The following is a 20242-nucleotide window of genomic DNA, read 5'->3' as shown; positions in this document are numbered from 1 at the left end:
TAAAAAAAACATTTAAGAAGGCTCTTCTGGTGCCTACATGTTGCCCCAATGAGAGTTACTGTCTTTGGGATATACTGACAAATTCTTGGACGTCTTGTTGGATCTAATCTGCTAAATTGTGGGCAGTTAGTTCAGTTGCTCATAGCATGATGTGAATGAGACCTAGGTCAAGGGTTTGATTCCCTTAGGACCTGCTGGGTTCCTACAGACGCGTTTCATTCCGGAACTGTTATCTGTACCTCTGGCCACAGTCAGATAGCTTGCAAAGGAATGCAGCTCTCATAAAGAGAGCTGCAAGAACCTTGCTCATTAAAACAGCAGCAGCAGAGCCTAATATGCATGGGAAGAGTATGCTAATAAAATGCCCATGAAGCTCCAATAAAAATAAAACCAGTATTACAAGTAAAAAAACTCTTGGGGCACCTGGGTGGCTCAGTTGGTTAAGCGTCTGACTTCAGCTTAGGTTATGATCTCACTAGTTTGTGAGTTCAAGCCCCACGTCAGGCTCTGTGCTGACAGCTCAGAGCCTGGAGCCTGCTTCAGGATTCTGGGTCTCCCTCTCTCTCTGCCCCTCCCCTACTCATGCTCTGTCTGTCTCTCTAAAAAATAAATAAACATTAAAAATAATGAAAAAATAAATAAAAAGAAATTTTAAAAAGCTTGCCTCTTCCCCCCGCTCCCCCGCCCCATCCCGCCAGCCAAGGTCTATGGGGAGAAAGGAAAGTTTCTTTTTCCCCAACGGGGTTTCTTGGGTCTTCAGAGCAAGTGAAAAGTGTGGTGGCAAGAAGTGAAACCAAAGAAAAGGGAGCATAAAAGAGAGCCCCCAATCTTCAGGTCTTGTGGTCTGCAATCCCCCACCGGCATCTTCCACACACTGCTTTCTAGCGCTAGTTATCCTGGGTCACACTGGACTCCTAACTAACGAGTGGGATGCTGAAGGCAGAGATTTGTCTAATCCTTGTTGGCCTCCCCCTCAGTGCTTAATAACAAGATTACTTGACATTTCTAGGCCTCTACCTAATGCTTTTGCATACATCTCACTTAGTAGGCCCTCCATAAATCATGGTCGGCCTGAGAACAAGCAAGGAGATCCCTAGAACGAATGGAAACAGGAGTCTGAAAACAGTAAGAGACTGGGTACTTGTCATTTGGGGCTGTCAGCTAGGAAACCCTGTACCCATGCATTGTCCCCTCTCAGCAGTGGGATTTACACATCCCACCTGAGGAGGCAGGTCAGGTGCAGGAAAGGAAGAGGGGCCTTGAAGCCAGGTGGAACTATGTTGGCACAGGCAGAGTCCCCTGTCCTACTTTTTAACGTAAGGGTATAAATGTACAGAATGAAAAGCCATCATCCTTCTCCACAATGAGGTGTTAACTTCAAAGCTTCATTGGGGCCTTTTAAATGGTAGGAGTTATTGCTTCGACAAATCTCGAATAAGCCCAACGTACTTTATTAACCCCCTCACGGCATTCTTTCCTTCAGAACGTAGAATACTCAGGATCGCCACAGAGCTGCTTTCCTCTAAGAATCTTCTTCCCTTTCTACAACATTTCTAGCTGCCCCTCCCCCAACTGCTCTATTATATAATTTCCTATTTCCCTCCTGTTCCAATAGCATTTATTTTCTGTGTCTCTCTTTTGGCCCCTTAGGAGTCACTACTTTACTGAACTATTAGCTGTTTCTTAGCCTGTTCTCTCCAACTATAAAGTAAGCTTGGGATGGTAAAGGTCATGATTTATTTTCCTCTCATATCCCTTCTGCACGGTAGGAGCTTAAGTTTTTTGGGGTTTGCTTTTTAATGTACATATATGGATGGATGGATGGATGAATGAATCGGTAAGAAAGTTAGTCTAGGGATCAGGAACTCTGTACAATGGTTGGTACATTTTTGACACATTAAAAACATAGATATAATAAGCATTAAAGCAATGCTGACATCAAACCTCACATGCATTCTAATACCACTCCAGACTATAAATCCTCATAAAACTCTCTTTAAAGAGTGTTCAAAGCTCTTCCCAAGCATCATTACATCACCTGACCTCATGTTGCGGATAATCAATCACCACTAGTGAACAGATTACCTCTGTTTTGCCACTGGTGTTGTTCCCGGTATCCTTAGCCCCAGCATCTGTATTTTATGTCTATCCTGGGGGCCACAGAGACAACAGAGGAGGGAGCAGGAGTGCCAGGCCACAGAAACATGGCCTGTGGGAAGGTGATCCCAGGGCAACCGCCCCCACACAGGTTATTTATTTGGGATAGGTAGTAAAGGTAACAGAGGGTAAAACTCACACTCTGTCAGAATTTCTGGACTAGTACAGGCAGCAAGTACATCAGAGTCAACAAGAATCGAAGACGACCTTTAAGGATGAAGAAATGGAAGTCTGGAGACGAGGTAGATGTGAATGATACCAGGAGATTAAAACGAGGCTCTTCTTCCTGTAAAACCGGAGGGTGCCACCCCCACCCAGGCACAGGTCAGCCTTTCACAAGACATGACCGGGCACCTGCCCCACGAAGGGTGGAAAGTGAGGAGGCGGCTACTGGCATATTCGGAGTTCTCTGTCCTACTTTTGCAATGTCACGTCTCACTGCTCCCCAGTATGAACCCTCTTCTTCACGGCAGGACATACACTCAGGACCTTCACTGGAGCTTTGCGCATGCTCTCCCCAGACTCAGGACCAGCTCTCTTCTCTCTGCCAGACTAAGGCTGGGCAAGCACTATCTTTAAAGCTCACCAACAGGGGCACCTGGGTGGCTCAGTCGGTTAAGCGTCCGACTTCGGCTCAGGTCATGATCTCACAGTTCGTGAGTTCAACCTCCACACTGAGCTCTGTGCTGACAGCTCAGAGTCTGGAGCCTGCTTCAGATTCCATGTCTCCCTCCCTCCCTCTCTCTCTCTCTCTCTCTCTCTCTCTCTCTCTCTCTGCCCCTCCTCCGCTAGCACTCTGTCTTTCAAAAATAAATAAACATTAAAAAAAATTAAAAAAAAAAAAAAGCTCACCAATACCCAACAGCTTCCCAGGATGCAAATTCTTGCCATCTTTGCTTTTTCATGTACATCCTGAACATTTATGTATGTAAAGTCTACTCCACACATTTTAAAGTATTATCATTGTGTTTAGAGAAGTATTGTCATTTTCCAACCAAGGGGAAAGCAAATTAAGAATAAGAATCGTGTATCCTTTTAGATCCTACCTACTACATAGTGCAGTGCTAAGAAAGGACAGTACTTCCAAAAAATGTGCTACACAGATGAATTACTAGCATTACCAACAGGCAACATGACAGAAGCAGAAACGCTGTGTAAAGATCATCCAAAAATCGATTTTGGACTATATGCAGGGTAGTCCTTTGCATTTTCCACACTGAGGTTTTCAAGGATTTTTACATCAATTTTCTTAATTTCCCTGAATTTCCCCCCTCACTTGAAAATGATCAAGAATCTATCATTAAATTAGCTTTACTTGTAATTACATTAAATAATAATTGGAAAAACATACCCTACACAGGAGAAATGTAATGGATCACACCGATGGAGAAGAAACCAGCAAAATGAGAATGTGAAACCAATTTTTTTAAGATAATGGAAGGTCAGACTAGCAAACTCCATAGTTTTGCAAAAGAGAGGAAAAGTGCCTCAACTATCCAGGATAAATATTTATTTTCCGTGTTGTAATGAATTGTACTTTTCCACTGCATGCTCACAAATTCTGAAAGACCAGCTGATCCTAAGGCTAAGAAAGTATGCTATGCTGGAGGAAAGAGAGAGGGGAAAAAAAAAAAAAAAAAAAAAAAAAAAAAACAACCTGGCAGTTTCCAGAAACTTCAACCATTCCTTAAACCCACCCAAATTTTGAGGATATTGTTGGAATACTATATTTCCTCTTTTTGAAGGCAAAGGAGGCAGGCATTAGGAGATGTGGGAGTGTATGCACACAGAGAGGGAGGGTAAGAGAGAAGGAAGGAACCAGGGGGTTGGGGTGGGGTGGGGGGGATGGAGAGAAACGGAGGAAAAATGAGAGAGATCTTCTTGCTAGGCCCTGATTAAGAACTTTTTAAAGGCCTAGGAAGGGTGGGTAGTCTTTGAAACCAGATCCGCTGCAGGAAGGAGGCCAGCACCCAGGACACCGTGTCTTTCAGAAGGGGCCACCCACGGTGCCGTGGCGGTCATATGACTGCTCTGTCACATCCTGAAGCCATTTCCAGCCCATGCACACGTCTGTGCTCCCATTTAGAGAGGATGGGATATATTGGGAACACACATATGGAAACACTTTCAGAGAATCAGTTTCCATGAAATTCATAATGAGCCAAGTGGCTTCAGATGTGGTTGCGTTCCTCCGATTAGCCAGAGGAAAAAAAAAAAAAAAAAAAGGAAAAAAAGGAGGAAAAAAGGGACAAATCCAGCCTTTCAGACCTTATTTCAGTTTCAGAGAAATTAAAAACCACTAATGACTTATGGCTACCAAAACATGGAGCCATAATTAAGAGAGGAAAAACTAGGAGAAAGAGGGATAGAGGTTTAAAAGCAGTAGTCTTCCCCTCCTCAAAATAACAGCATCAATATCAGTAATCTTATCTTAAATCACGGGGAGGCTTTCCTGCGATGGTATCTGCCCAGAGTGGTAGAATTCATTTTCTGACATCCTGGCAGAAGGCAGTGCGCATGCGCGCGCGGGGGTGGGGGTGGGAGACGCGGGGGGGGGGGGGGGGGGGGGGGCGGCGGAGGCTCCAAGACCCGCTCTTATTTGATAACATATGTGGCCAATTAAGATTATTTTAAAAATTGCAACTAAATGATAAATTGTTCCTCAGTAAATCTTTCAAAAAAGCTCGAATGCAGAGGGGACAGCCTGGTATTTTCTCGTGGCCTGTGCTAGTGGGAACTCAGGCTATATTAAAAGCAGAAATTTATGAACTGGTCGAGATGTTATATATTAGACACCAAAGCTTAGCTGATAGGAGGGCATGAAATACAAGAAGGGAACAAATGGGGGAGGGTTTTTAAAGAGGGGCATAAAACGGGTATTAGTAAGTTCAAACATTATTTTTATATTAAAACAAAAACAGGCATTTTACAGAGTAAAATTTCACGTGAAGAGAAGAGACCTGAAAAGGCTCTCCTCAAAGGAGCGGGGGTTCTTTGGGGGTTGTGTCAACAGATTGAGGAGAGCGGCAGCAGTGAAGGAGCCCTGGAGTTTCCTCTGCCCTTTGGGGTGCTTTAGTGGAAAAATCTGAGGAGCGTTTCTCTGGAGTTTGGTAGCATGCCTGAACCCATTGTTCAGGAATGCTCTGACTCCAGGTTGCTGGGAACCAGCACTGGGCTATTGCTTAACAGAAAAGCCTTTGCTTTGCGCCAACCATAGGAATCCCGTAAGAGATTTCATATCCACGGTATCCCATGACGTGGCCAGTTTCACTAAGAGGAAAGACTGGCTAGCCAGACAAGTGAGAGGGCAGGGCTCTGATCTGCAGAGGATTTTTACTGAAGTATTCCACTCACGTTATGGCACTGAACCCTCCCCACAGCTCTGTGAGGTACACAATGTCATTGACCCCCACACTGAGGACAACACACTGAAGCTAAGGGAAGCGACTTCCTCAAAGTTATAGACCGGGAACAGGTGGCCAGGACCTGGCCCCAGACCTGTGGCACAGATTGTGGCGGCCACAATCTCCTCCTCCTGCAGAAAATCAGGTTCATTCGTCATGCCGATTCTAACTGATCGGCTGTGCCCACCTGGAGGGCAATGATGAAAAGGGGGCTTGATCAAGTATCAAAGACAGCCCTGGGGACAGAGGTGGGGATGGGGTGTGGAATGGGGAGGCTGACACATGCCACCTGTCTGCCATGCTTGACAACGGATTCCCCGATTGTCTTTGCCACTGATGCTCTAAGGAATGTTGGGCCAGTCGCTTTTTCTGTTTGTCAGATAAGACCCTCATAAGTGAAAACCGGCAAAAGTACACAGCAAATATAAACATCTCCACCTCCAAAGGGTATTCCTTCCTACCAGTACCACTTGAACTAGCAGAGCGAGAGGAAAAGAAAATTGAAACACTGGGTCCAAACTAGGCAAGACCGGAGGTGAGATTCAGAATCCTGAAAGTCCCGGTTTACCCCGCACACCCAGTTCCAGGCCCCAGCGGAACTCTCCTGTAAAAAGCATGCCCATTGCAGTGGGGAGAGGAGGCAAGGACAGCAGACAAGCATCACAGGGACCACATCCCACCATCCCCTGAATGCACAGACTGTTTTCAGCTTGGACTTCAATTCTCCGCTTCCTAGAGTACGAAAAGCTCTGCTCCTCTCCGTCTAGCACCAATGCGGTCAGACCCTGCCTCTGCGTCCAGCACTGAGCCAGAAAGACCCTGGGGGAAGGAAGAGTCGGCTCCAGGCAGCAGCTGCCCCCGAGGCAGTATTAGTCGAAACCTGAGAAGCCTGGATATTCCCTCCAAAGGCTTAGCACCCCCATGTGATCCAACGGCCCATGTGATTCAAACCACCCAATGTCCCAAGACCCAGAATTTGAACCAGATCACCAAAGTACTAACCACTCAGTCAGCTCTAAGGGGGACAGCTAGGACAGGCCTAACACAATCCATACTAACATCTAGGATCCAAGCCCTAGGCTTTAGGCTCCAGCTATATCCTGCCAGGACGCATCCTTATGTTTGCCCTCTCTCCCTCTACAGTCCGACGGACACACTGAACTCCCCAGCATAGGCCTTTGCTGGTCATGCCCAGGGACTGGTTCCCGTCCCCGGAGGAAAATACAAGGGGCTTCCTGGCTGGGACAGAAGGTTACCTTAAAATCAAGACCCACTTTTGTGTGTGTCTTAGACCTTCTGCCCACAAGGCTTATCTGGGTTCCTGAATCCTCAGCTTGTCCAACTTACTGGTTCCTCAGGACTTCCTTGCTCATTACTGCCTACCTGTTCTGTGGCTTCATGTCCCACTCTTTCCTCAAGTATGTGTACATTTCTAGATCTCTACAGACACACAACAAATGTCTGCTGGGATAGCAGTCTTGTCTCTTGTTTACCTTTCCAGTCTTATCTCTTACTCCACTTCATCAAGTCTACGATCCAGTCAAACTGGACCCTTTTCCATTTCCCGTACGACCCCCCATCTCCCCACCTTCGTGCCCTGGTTTACATGATTCCCTCAGGCCTTCAGTATCCCCACCCCCCATCCTATCTCATAGGAATCTCGGAAGTCCTATCCCCGGAATTCTACGCAGCCTTTAAAACCTACCTCACAATCCCCCTCTGCTTCAAAGATTCTTCTCATGTTCTTGTTTTAGCCCAATAGGGACCTCTCCATCTGCACCTGGTTCTCCATCCGTGTCTCTCAAGGCGTGTACACGCTGAGGACCTAGCATCCCCCTTATCACGTGACTAGCCTACGAATTCCTTGAGAACAGGCTCTGTCCTTCGTATCTTTAAACACGCTGTCGCTCCTCTCAGAGCAACACATGGTAAGTATTTGTGTGTGTGTGTGTGTGTGTGTGTGTGTGTGTGTGTGTGTGTGTAAAAAGAGATGGGAATACCCTTACTGCACTCTGTGTATGCCTTCTGGTTTCTGCCTATTCCAATTTGTGTCCCTTTTCCCCACTGGGCTCGTCTCATTAGCATCCACTATTTTTCATCCTATTAGAAATCATGATAGGCCAAAGGACGGTATTTCTTTAACAACAGGGGAACATTTCAATTGAAGTTTTTTTTTTTATAAAGTGATGACAGGCACACCTTCTCCCATTGGAGGTTCGGATCCAGTAACATCAGGAAACAAACTACTAAGTTTTATTTAACTGAAAAACTGACTCACTCTGAAAAGAATTTCTCTTGCTTTGTTTCTAGAGTTGAGCCTAAAACCGCGTACAAGAGACTTCACCCTATCCTGAGACAAAGCCCCTCATACAACTTCCGAATCCAAACGCGGTGTTACAGAAACTGGTTCCTCTGACGGTCTCAGAGTTTTTCCACTCAAGCCTCGCACACGGAATTAACTCAAAACTTCTGCAAGAGAAACGTCCCTTTTAGAGTTTGATTTGGCATCAGTTTCAAAGAGCTGTTTGTATATTTTAGAATATGTAGAATTTTCCTTTGATTGAAACCTCTCTTTTAACAATGGACAAGAGATGATTTCTCTTCTGAGTGATTTAAACAAAAACAAACACATCTTAGTTACATAGAGCCTTGTTCTCAAAGTGGTTTTTTTTGAGAGAAATCAAACCCTACAGATTGTTAAGCATTTGGCAAAAGCCTTCAAACAGCCAAAGCCAAATAATAGTGAACTTTTTCCTTGTTGTAGGAGATAAACAAATACTAGAGCAAATCGGGGAGGGGGGGCGGGGAAGATCTCCTTTCACTTTCTACTCCACTTGATAACACACACACACACACACACACACACACACCCCTTCAGAGGGGTTTCATCCTCCATGCATACTTCTGGTGCTATAGTCATAAAACTTGCCACAAATGGACATTTTCAACATCTGTTTGTGGCTGCTCCCAGACTCCCTGAATTTCTTTGGGATGTGAAGCCTTCTGTCTCCCAAGTGTAAACAGACATACCTAATTATGTATTAAGGTGTCTGAGAATAGCTACTTGTTTTGATGACCACCCCCCTACACACACTAAAAAAAAAAAAAGAGAGTGAGCAAGCGGGCCTGGTCTGCTCTGTGTGCTGTGGGACAAACAGTAGCCCAGTGGTAGCTCCTTCTCAAACAATTCTCTGCCTGCCACGGACAAACCCCAGTCCGACTGTTCCCAGCCCGAGAATACAGTGTACCGAGTCTCTTCCAGATGTGGACCAAAACAGCCGATGACTGGTCAAGAGAGATGACACTGTCACCAAGCCAGGGCAAAATCTATTCAGTTTCTTCATAAGGATTTAATTTCAGGGTAAAAGAGGAAAGAGCAAAAGAGGAGGAGATAATTTAAGGGTAGCTCTTTTTCTTCTTCAGATCACAAGGGGCCATCCGTGTGCAGCAGTAACAGAAAAAATGTCAGCAGCCTATTAGAAATGTAGCAGGAGAAAACCATTCTAGAGCACTGGACTATCAGCCAGAGATTTGGGTTCTGGTCACAGCACTGTCCCAGGCGAGCAGGCAGCCATGAGGAGTCCCTTCCCCTCCCTGACCCACACGTTCCTTGTCAGTAAGAATGGCAGAATTTAACTAAATCATCTCCCTGGGTTTCTAGCTCCAAAATTCTGATTCTGCTACATGTGAGACAACCTGCAGAATTCCAAACATACCTTCAAAAGTCCTATTAGAAACACTGTTCCTCTAAAGAAAGGTGCCCATTCATTAAAAAATAGTATCTCGGGTTTTTTTTTTTTAATTTTCTTAATGTTTATTTATTTTTGAGAGAGAGAGAGACAGAGTGTGAGTGGGGAAGGGGCAGAGAGAGAGGGAGACACAGAATCCGAAGCAGGCTCCAGGTTCTGACCGTCAGCACAGAGCCGGACACAGGGTTCGAACTCACGAGCTGTGAGATCACGACCTGAGCCGAAGTCAAACGCTCAACCAACTGAGCCACCCAGGTGCCCCCTCAGGGTTGTTTTAAATGAGGTATATCCACCGCGCAAAAAATACCCAGGTTTTCTCTCCAGATAACAAATGTCAATTAGAAAATAGGGAATACTTTCACACACACACACACACACACACACACACACACACAAATGTAACTGTCAATGACAGTTTGCAATGGAGGCCTAAAGAAAATGGGAACACTTCTTACAAAAGCTTTTTCATCGTCAAATTGAGCAGTAAAGAGGGTTAAAATTAGCTTTAGGCTCACACATTTGATGAGAAATACGAAGTGAGCTATTTCTCTTTAGCTCCTTGTTCTGGATTCCTCAAGTAAGTTGTTTTGATCTGAACTATCTGAAATTAAAACAAATTAACATTTTACATCAACCTTTCCAACTCTTGCAGGATAGGAGGTATAGTTATGCATAATTTAAGTAGCTTAGGTTTTCCTGTCCAACATATAAAAATACGTACTTTGAGGTTTTAAGATTTCATTAATATGTACATTTTTAATCTCTCGAATAAAATTGAGATTTATAAAATTAGGGGGTGGGCTGTTTCCACTGTTATTTCTGGCAGGAACTCAGTGAGTTTTACTTTATTTTGGGTACCCTGACCTGTATAAAGTATGAACGTCAGCAATTTAGTAAGGATTACTGGTGTTATGTCCCCCAAGTGTAGGCTGGAAAGACCAATGCAATGGAACTCCCTCCCGGGATGATACCCAGCAGGCTCTGTAGCAAAGTCTGGTTCTGATATGGGGAGACTGTTAGGACAAAGCATAGTGAGGAAAGCACATTTGGAACCAAAAGACTTGGGGCTGAGGGTTGACTCTCCTGGTCTTTGATGATGTGACCTAGGTCTAGTCTCTGAATGTCTCAGATCCCCAATTTCCTACTGGCAAAATAGAGACTACAGTAGTATCTACACTCCAATGAGCTGTTAACAGTGATTAAACGAGACAATGTCTATGAAAAGTGTTTTCCACATACTTAAAATACTATCTAGATATTATTATCATTATTAATGCTAAGATTTTACTATCCCCTTTGGACTCAGTTGCTATAATTCACCCCATTTTCCATTTTCCTCAGCACCTAATTTGTCTTAGAATACATGGTGTTATATACACACACACACACACACACATACATATATCCAGAAGCTTTAATTTCTGACATCAAAAAAGCCCCTGTTATAGATGACCCGAGTGTCCTGAGTCTTTTCAACTTCCTTGCTCTCTGGAGTTCCCGAGAGCAGTAGAAGAATTCAAGCTTCCCCCTAAGGATGCCTCCTCCTTCCTGGTGGTGTCTTTAGTTTTTCTTCACATGCTCCATGACACCTGCCCAAGTTTCCACCTCTCTCACCTGACCCAACCTTCAGGCCGGCATCCTATGAGACAGCAGCCCGCCCCGTTGCTGGAATCCACCTGTCACCTAGCTACACTGGGCCACAGACCTCCTCACCTCCAGTGTGATGCTGCGGGTGAATCCACAGTCCTAACTCTGAGTGTGTTTGTACAGATCTCTCTATTCATCCCGTTTCCCTCAATGCCAGCCTGCTTTTTATATGCGTTAGAGCTTACCTGCCATGTCTGTGGGCAGCTGAAGACCTTTACCTCAAGGCAGTGCATTTTACATAACGTAAGTGGTACAGCTGATGTGATTTTTATAAACTTCTAGGGGCGCCTGGGTGGCTCAGCTGGTTGAGGGTCCGACTTCGGCTCAGGTCATGATCTCGCAGTCCGTGAGTTCGAGCCCCGTGTCAGGCTCTGTGCTGACAGCTCAGAGCCTGGAGCCTGCTTCGGATTCTGTGTCTCCCTCTTCTCTCTGCCCCTCCCCTGCTCGCTCGCTCTCTCTCTCTCTCCCTCAAAAATAAATGTTAAAAAAACTATAAACTTCTAGAAAGATTGGTTTCCAACTTTTAACTAGAAGTTCTACTATTTATATGTTGAGAGGTGATTTTGTTATTAAATGATGGCAAGAAGACCCTTGGGGGTGGAGTTCACTTTGGGGCAACAGTTTTTCTCTTTTAGGCACCAGGCAACCTGGCAAAGAAGAGCAGGAAAGTCACTTTCGCAGCTTAGCCATCTTCGGGGATCCAGGGAGCCGTGGCTTTGCACGTCCAAAGCTGGCACTTTGAATACTGGCTTGGGAAGCGTGTGCCCGGGGTTAAACGTAACCGTGGCTCCAGTTTTCTAGCCCTAAGGTCCTAGTTTTGTCTAGTCACCAGTTCTGTGATCTGCAATATTATACTGCAGTGTGGTAGTGAAAAAGAACAGTACCCAAGGCTTAATTAAGCATGAGCATGATCAAGACCACCCCTCAACTGAAGGAGAAGAAAATGAATTACACACATTGGTACCAAAGGGATTTAGAACTCCTGGCTCCTGGGGAGAAAACACCCCTCTTTCTAGTAGAGTACGCTGTTCTTAAATTTTACTCCTTTCACAGTGACTTTTCCTTTCCCCCCAGTGGCTTGTTACCTGTTGTTTCTCAATCTAGTTTTGCCTCCTCCTTACGCTGAAACTTTGGCTTCTATTCTCCCTTACTGTTCCATTCCAAATGACAAAGCCGGGGAGAAGGGTTAAAAACTAGGTGTGAGCGCCAAAGAAACAGCCAACCTATTACCCAGAATTCCAATCTGTAAAGTTCTCAGAGCCCTTGGACTTCTGATAACATCTCCCATCTTATGAGAGGCTGATCCTCTTTGAATTGTATCTTGTTTTGAGTCCTCTGCGCTTCTAAAACCCAAGATGGATCCCTCAAATACATTTTAAGTAGATTGGGTCACTGCTCCTAAGACCTGGATTTTACCGCTTTCCTTCTTTTCTTGAAAAATAGCGATGTGAGTTTTCAGCAGGCGGACCTCTGCGCCTCGGATTCCAAGAAGCAGCAGATGTCCACGGAGAGTCAGGCTTTTGTTGCTTTTCAAACAGGAAATGTACAGAATTGCTCTCATCTTCACAAGATCTTGAAGCTAACTTCTAGAGTCCCTAATTGAAGGTTGGGGGTGGGGGGTGGGGGTGAGGCTATCTCTTTTTAAGGCACAGGGCACCGTGAAAGAATCCCAGAAGGGCGGGACAGCTGACTACAACACTTAGACTAATTGGCTCAGCTATTTAAAGCTTCCTCCTTCACCCTCAGTGTGTATTTAGCACATTCTACTGATTCAAGTTCTTTCCAATTTAAGATACGCCCCGTTTCTCAATCCTCTGGGAAGAAGCTGTTCTAGGTGGTTTTCCCATTCACAGGGAGGACAAGCACTCGCGCCTCCCCTGGCTTTACTTTGCTCATATGGCAAGATATTAGCTGGCCAGCCAGACGTGACTCACCCCCCGCTCCTGCTCAGGGGTCTCCTCGCTGCAGGACTGTTGCTGCACACTTCTAGGTATAAGCACCTGCATAGCCAGCTTGGTCACACCAGTGTGGTGATTTTCATTTTATTCTTTTTTTTCTTTTTAATGTTTATTCATTTTTGAGAGATAGAGACAGAGCGTGAGTGGAGGAGGGGCAGAGAGAGAGAGAGGGAGACACAGAATCTGAAACAGGCTCCAGGCTCTGAGCTGTCAGCACAGAGCCCAACGTGGGGCTGGAACCCACAGACTGCGAGATCATGACCTGAGCCGAAGTCGGACGCTCAGCCGACTGAACCACCCAGGCGCCCCGCATTTCATTCCGTCTTAAAGGAGTAAAAGGAATGGGTGTGCATCAAAGCTATCAAAGACATTAAAAACGTACTACCTATACTTGAAGAGGGTGAGAAGAACATACAATGCCGGTCGTTGCCCCAAATTAATCTAATCATTGTGCTTCACTGCACTGAAATCTGTGTTTGCACAGTGCCAAGGAAGGGGAGCTCCTGGAAATAATCAGATTAATGTGTCAATGAAAACAACCGAACCAAGCATTTCAGCTCTCTAAATGGATTTCTGGCCTGAATTTTCCAGGTTGGTGGTTTTGTATCCACCCAATAACTCAAGCGATTCCTGAATTACACTTCGCTCTGGGGTGTATGAACAATGTCTAAAGGTTAACTAAAATTTTATAAGATGTAGTATTATTCCTTTAAAGTAGACCAACAGCTGGGGACAAGCACGGCTAACACATTTTCATGATCCAGGCAAAATACCCGCTCCAGTCCAGAGTGTCTCTGTCCTCACCACTTTCAGGCAAGCGGAAGCCACCTTCCTCCCACCAGGGTGACTGCCACCGCCTCCCAAAAACACTGTTGCTTCCTCCCCCATACTCTTATACAGCTCTCCCCCCAACAGCCAGAGTGACATTTTGAAACTAGAAATCCATTTATATCACGATTCCGCTTAAGATCGGCCCATGGCAGGGGCGTGCCTGGATGGCTCGGTCTTGATTTCGGCTCAGGTCATGATCTCACAGTTCATGAGTTCGAGCCCTATGTCGGGCTCCGCACTGACAGCACAGAGCCAGCTTGGGATTCTCCCTCTCTCTCTGCCCCTTCCCTGCTCTCTCTCCCTCCAAATAAATATATAAGCTTAAAAAAAAAATTAAAAAAAAAAAAAAAAAAAAAAAAAGGATCTGCCTATGGCTTATGGCTGCTCGGACCAGCAAACCCAAACCTTTGCTCCTGACCAGCAGAGGCCCAGCATGACCCGGAGTAGCAATCTCTCTGATTTCATCTCATCTTCTACCCATTCCAGCCACCGGACATTCTTCTCCCCACCTCAGGGCCCTTGCTCTGGCCTTCTCTGCTGTCTGCAGTAAGCTTCCTCATAACATCACCCTATTTTACTTTCTTTACAGCACATATCCCTAGGTAATATTTTCTCATTTTCAATTGCCTACCCTTCCCCAATAATAGCTAACATTTATTACCAGGCATTATTCTAAGAGCTTTATGTACTTTATCCTTTTGTCCTCATAACAACCTTCTGAAGTTAGTGGTATTGTTATTATTATTATTATTATTATTATTAGCCCACTTCACAGATGAGGAAATTGTGGTACAGACAAGCTAAGTAATAGTCCCAAGATCACATAGCAAGTGAGTCAAAAAGCCCAGATTGAAACCCACAGAGTCTGGCTCCAAAGACTGTTTAATGACTATATCATATGTCAGCAGAGAAAGTTCCCTGAGCTTTTCTGTCTTACCCATCACTGTATCTCTGGTGACCGGAACAGTCTCAATAAACGAGTGGATTTAATGTTGACAATAATTTGTATTAATGAAGACTTTTATCATGTGGTCATAAAGTACTATGATAGCAATGTTTCACTAAAAGGAACTTCTTGTTATAATTCTAATAATATTTTTTCTAAATATATTATTTCTTTAACATAGAAAGTCTGGTCCTCACATCCCATTTAGCCTATTATTAATAGAATTCACCTGTTCTTTTGTTTTCATAACTGTTAGCGGGTAAGATTCTCAGTTCTCCAGTAAGATAAATTGTATTTCATTATAACCAACCCCAGGTTAGATAAGTCACATAAAACCATGCAAAGGTATATAAAATGTCAATAATTTTTTTTTTAATTTTAATAAAGCTGTGGTTTCAAAATCTCTCTGCAGACTCAGACACACATGCAAGCATAAGAGGCTTCATGTTAAATACGAAGTCACCTGTGGTCAAGTGTCAAGGTCTTTGGCACTAATTCACCTGATCCTAGATTGTTTCTCAACAGAATCAACTGAAACACAGGACAAACTTTTCTTGACACCTACAGTAGTTATTCCTACTAATTTAGTTCATAAACCAAGTACTATGCTAGCTTTTATTTTTGTTATGGGTGGCGGTATGTAGATTTTTGATCTGCTGATTCCTAAATGTTTCTGAGAGAAAACCCACCCCTTCAGGACTTATTTTAGAATCACAGACATTCAGAGCTTTATGATGCACCCTGGAGAGTATCTAGCCCAACTCGCTCATTTCACACACAAGGAACCTAAGACCCATAGAAAACTTAAGTGAGCTGCTCAAAACTCAGGTTCCTCAATTTCCAGCAAAGCGCTGTTTCCAGCATGTTGCAAGTGATGCTATGAGTGTTTGATCACTGTGCTATATGCCTGGGCCTCGGAAGGAGTATTTTCTAATAAGCCAAACCAATGCAACACAGTTTTATTGAGCAGCTGCTATTTTTTTTAAATGTTTTTATTTATTTTTGAGACAGAGAGAGACAGAGCATGAGCAGGGGAAGGGCACAGAGAAAGAGGGAGACACAGAATTCGAAGCAGGCTCCAGGCTCTGAGCTATCAGCAGAGAGCCTGACGCGGGGCTCGAACTCACGGACTGTGAGATCGTGACCTGAGCTGAAGTCGGACGCTTAACCGACTGAGCCACCCAGGCACCCCAAGCAGCTGCTATTTTATCAGTGTTGGGTTCAATCCAATTTTGGGGGTGTATGTCCCAATTTAAATGCTCTAATCATTTGCTGGATTAAACAGGTCATCTGAGGTTTTACTAACCCTTCCAAGGTTAATTAATCCAACTATTAACCCAACAGTATCGTTATGCACTTGAACATCAATGATCATTGAGCACCATTTAGGACAGAGATTGTTAAGAGTAGATCAAAAAATCCAACTGTACGTAATCTACAAGAAGCCCACTTTAGATATAAAGGCACAAAGAGATTACATAAAGCAGCAGGAACTCCCATTCATTGCTGCTTTGGAATGCAACATGGCACAGCCACTTTGGGAAACAGTTTGGCAGCTTCTTACAAAAGTAAATACGCTCTTACCACGTGATCCAGCAATTGCACTCCTTGGCATTCACCCAATGAAGCTGAAAAGTTATGTCCACATAAAATGTATACACAGATGTTTATAGGTTATAAGGTACTCACACTATCTATCCATGAAGTGCTATAGTGTTAGTGAAGGTAGACTGGGAGTAGTGGTGAATGTATATTGCAAACTCGGATAACCATGAAAAGAGGGTAAAGAGAGAAGCATAACTGATATGCTAGGAAAGGAGAGATAACAGAATCATATAAAATGCTGAACTAAAACCACGAAAGGTAGAAAAAGAGTGGAAGAGGGCAGGGCACCTGGGTGGCTCAGTCAGTTAAGCATCCGACTCTGTTTCGGCTCAGGTCATGATCTCAACGGTTCATGAGTTTGAGCCCCGCATCAGGCTCTATGCTGTCTGTGTGGAGGCTTCCCGGGATTCTCTCTCTCCCTCTTTCTCTGCTGCTCCCCTGTGCTCTCTCTCTCAATCAAAATAAATAAATAACTTTAAAAAAGAAAAAAAAAGAAAAGAGTGAAAGACAAGACATAGGATAAAAAACAGGGCAATAATAAAAAATAGTAACAAATATGTAGATAGTAATCCAACCATGTCAATCCAACACTTTGAATGTCAGTGGTCTAAATGCACCAATTAAAAGACAGAGATTGTCAGAGCAGACCAAAAAAACAAGACACTAGTAATGCTTCAAAGGTACAGTACCTGTGACACCTACGAACTTCTAAGGTCAGAAAAATAACTTTCTGTTGTTTCTGTTATTTCTGTTGTTAACTGCCCAGAAGGCCAATCTCTTTCTTTTTCAGAATCTTTCAGGTCGACTCTCCACTGTACCCTTAAGCAAAACTGAGCACGTATTGTTTTCCTAAGGTATAGTTTGGAAGCTTCCAGGTTTGTTTTTTTTTAATGATGAGTACCACAACACTATTATCAGACTTTTTCCTCTTTTCCGAGCCTATTTTAATTCCTTCTGTGGCTTTTGTTTGGAAAGGGTTCTTCTTAATTATGTATGGATTTAATGTGACCACATCAATGGGTTTATTATTGATTTATCATGAATCACTGCGCTCCTTGGCACAGGGTGGAGTGTTTATAACTATTATTATATTTGTTATTATTATTCCATTAACTATGGCATTATTACTAATTATGACAGGGAGCTGGAACAGTGTCCATTTTGATCAGAGAGACAGCGGTGAACTCTGGATATAGAAACATCAGTCTTGTTCCAGTCTACCGTGCTTGACTGCATTTCTAAGTTTATCACTCAAGGCCAAAGTCTCTCTGGAAAAGATGACACCTTCCTGCATAAGAAATCCTTTGAGATATTCAGGGACACTGGTACCTAAGCAGAATTTTATTTACGTGACTGTCATGGATTGGAGATTCATGAATTTCGTGAGAGTCACATAAAAAAAAAAAAATTAGACGGTAGTACAGTCAAATGGGATCCGAGATTTACCTCGAACCAATTCTGACCCAATCTAATAATATATCCTTCCTATTCATTTTTTAAGAAAACAAAGAAAAAGGGAGACTGAAAAGGACTTTGAACTGTTCAAAATAAAATGCTGTCTAAAAAGGACTGTGAATAACTCAAAGTGCTGTCATTTGAAAATAAATAAATAAAATAAATAAATAAATACATAAATAAATAAAGTGTTGTCATTTGTATTTTATCCTATAGGGTTTTTTTTTTTCTTTCCCCCATGGGTCACTAGGAATGATTCCTATAGGTTTTTAATTATATGTCAACTTTTTACTTGTTTAGTTACCTCTTTCAATGATATCTTTCTAAGTTTCCCCTCGTAACTATTTCTACATATTAATAAATATAAAACCAAACTTAAAATAATCATGCAGCGTCTCTTTCCCCTTTCCACCAGCAGTGATCAATGCGGATTTCCTGAGAAATCAATGCTGACTGAAGTAACAAAATAATAGTAGGTCATGGGCGGGGGGGGGGGGGGGGGGGGGGGGGGCGGTTTCAGTGGGGCCTGTTTTTCCTGAGAGAAGTTAAAGCGGTAGTTTGGCTAATATTAACTAACATCCCAAATACTAGACCTGTCAAGAATATTTACATGTATATTCATTCTCAATGTAGTGAACAGGTGAATACATACATATATGTATGTTACAGCATAAGACTAACAGTGTTGCTTCACTTTAAAAGAGATAGTAAGCGTGCCTGGGGGGCTCAGTTGGTTAAGCATCTGACTCTTAGGTTTCGGCTCAGGTCACGATCTCACAGTTTGGGACACGGTGCCCCACGTCAGGCTCCACACCGATAGTGTGGAGCCTGACTGGGATTCTCTCTCTCTCCCTCTCTCTGCCCTTCCCCCATTCTCTCTCTCTCTCTCTCAATAAATTTAACAAGTAAATACAATAAGAGACAGTAAAAATTCTATAATATAAACACATGCTAGGACCGTGTTTGTGCATACGAAATATGAAATTAAGAAATGGCAATTGTCAGGGCCAAAACATAACAGACTCTTAAATATGGAGAGCAAACAGAGGGTTCCTGGAGGGGTGGTGGTGGGGGCGGGGGGAGGATGGGTTAAATGGGTAAGGGGCATTAAGGAATCTACTCCTGAAATCATGATTGCACTATATGCTAACTAACTTGGATGTAAATTAAAAAAATAAATTAAAAAAAAATGGCAATTGTCATTAATCTCCTACCAATCCCACTTCTAGACCTATTAGCAACTCCTAACAACAGTTACGGTGTAAGCAACCCGAAAGCAGGGAGCACTATTGGACAGACCCTTCTGCCATGAGCAAGTACTCCCCATACAGGCAGACCACAAGACTAGGACTCACAGACAGATAGCAAAGGATTAGCAGGCCAGGTCCTCGGCCTAGGGGAACTTCCAATCTAGCTAGGAAAAGACGAGATTTTTTTTTCTTTTTTTTTTTTTTTAAAAAGACAGCTTTTCTTTTTTTAAACGTTTATTTATTTTTGAGACAGAGAGAGACAGAGCATGAATGGGGGAAGGTCAGAGAGAGGGAGACACAGAATCTGAAACAGGCTCCAGGCTCTGAGCTGTCAGCACAGAGCCCAACGCGGGGCTCGAACTCACGGACCGCGAGATCGTGACCTGAGCCGAAGTCGGACGCTCAACCGACTGAGCCACCCAGGCGCCCCAAGACGAGATTTTTTATATATTCTTGCCATATCTTAAGAAATATTATGAAACCACACATGCCAACGAGTGGAATTTTCTTTCTCCAGCTGAAAATGTAATTGTTGAAGTGATTCAGACTGAAAGTAGAATCTAGCAGAATGGAATTATTTTTTTTTTTTAATTTCCTAAGGAGAGGCCTTAAGTTGCTCATGCAGTAGGGCAAAAGAGATGGCCTGTCACTAAACTCCCGAGCATTTTTGCACATTCTGGCATCTACCGGAGCTGGCGTCACAATGTAACTGGGTCATATGTGTATTACGTCATCTCCTAAGCACGGATGATGTCTTCGGTTTTGTTTCTGTGTGTTGCCTGCCTAAGCACACGATAATTATGTACCAAGTGTCTGCTGAGCAGACTTGAAATGACTGCCATAAGCTGAAGAAAGACATCCCAGGCTGGAGGGAACGCAAGAGGCTATCTGTTGTATATTGGGTGAGGTTATAAAAACCCCAAAAGTTCGTCACAGGCAGGAATGAAGAATCAACTTAAGACGTGAATAAGATAAGAATGAAGATAAAACCGAACAGGAGTAACTATATATGATCAGACTTGGATCTGAAAAACAAAACAAACAACGACAAAAAACAACAAACAACAAACCAAAACAACCATGAAAGGAAAACAATGGGAGCGATGCAGTTTGACAAAAAAATGGCAAACATGAGAGAATAATGTAACATGGTCACCAAAGCACTGAGGCCACCTCTGCTGAGGCTGACAGAGGCCACAATAAGGGAGTTTGGTTCTGGGCACCAGGCATAAAGAGGGAC

The 20242-nt window shown here is 43.6% G+C and overlaps 1 protein-coding gene and 1 long non-coding RNA gene across 6 annotated transcripts in view; one reads left to right on the top strand and one right to left on the bottom strand.

Moving 5' to 3' along the window:
• RUNX2 (RUNX family transcription factor 2) overlaps positions 1–20242 on the bottom strand; it is a 259424-nt gene that overhangs the window by 44387 nt on the left and 194795 nt on the right. The gene's annotated exons all lie outside the window — the stretch shown is intronic.
• Positions 7081–8156, top strand: LOC122219981. The gene is made up of 2 exons (XR_006202623.1): positions 7081–7489; positions 7872–8156. It is a non-coding gene; the product is annotated as an uncharacterized LOC122219981 (long non-coding RNA).

This window comes from Panthera leo, chromosome B2 (genome assembly GCF_018350215.1).
Source record: "Panthera leo isolate Ple1 chromosome B2, P.leo_Ple1_pat1.1, whole genome shotgun sequence".
NCBI lineage: Eukaryota > Metazoa > Chordata > Mammalia > Carnivora > Felidae > Panthera > Panthera leo.
Note: the sequence above shows the minus strand (reverse complement) of the source record. Positions and strands in the feature narration are given on the sequence as shown.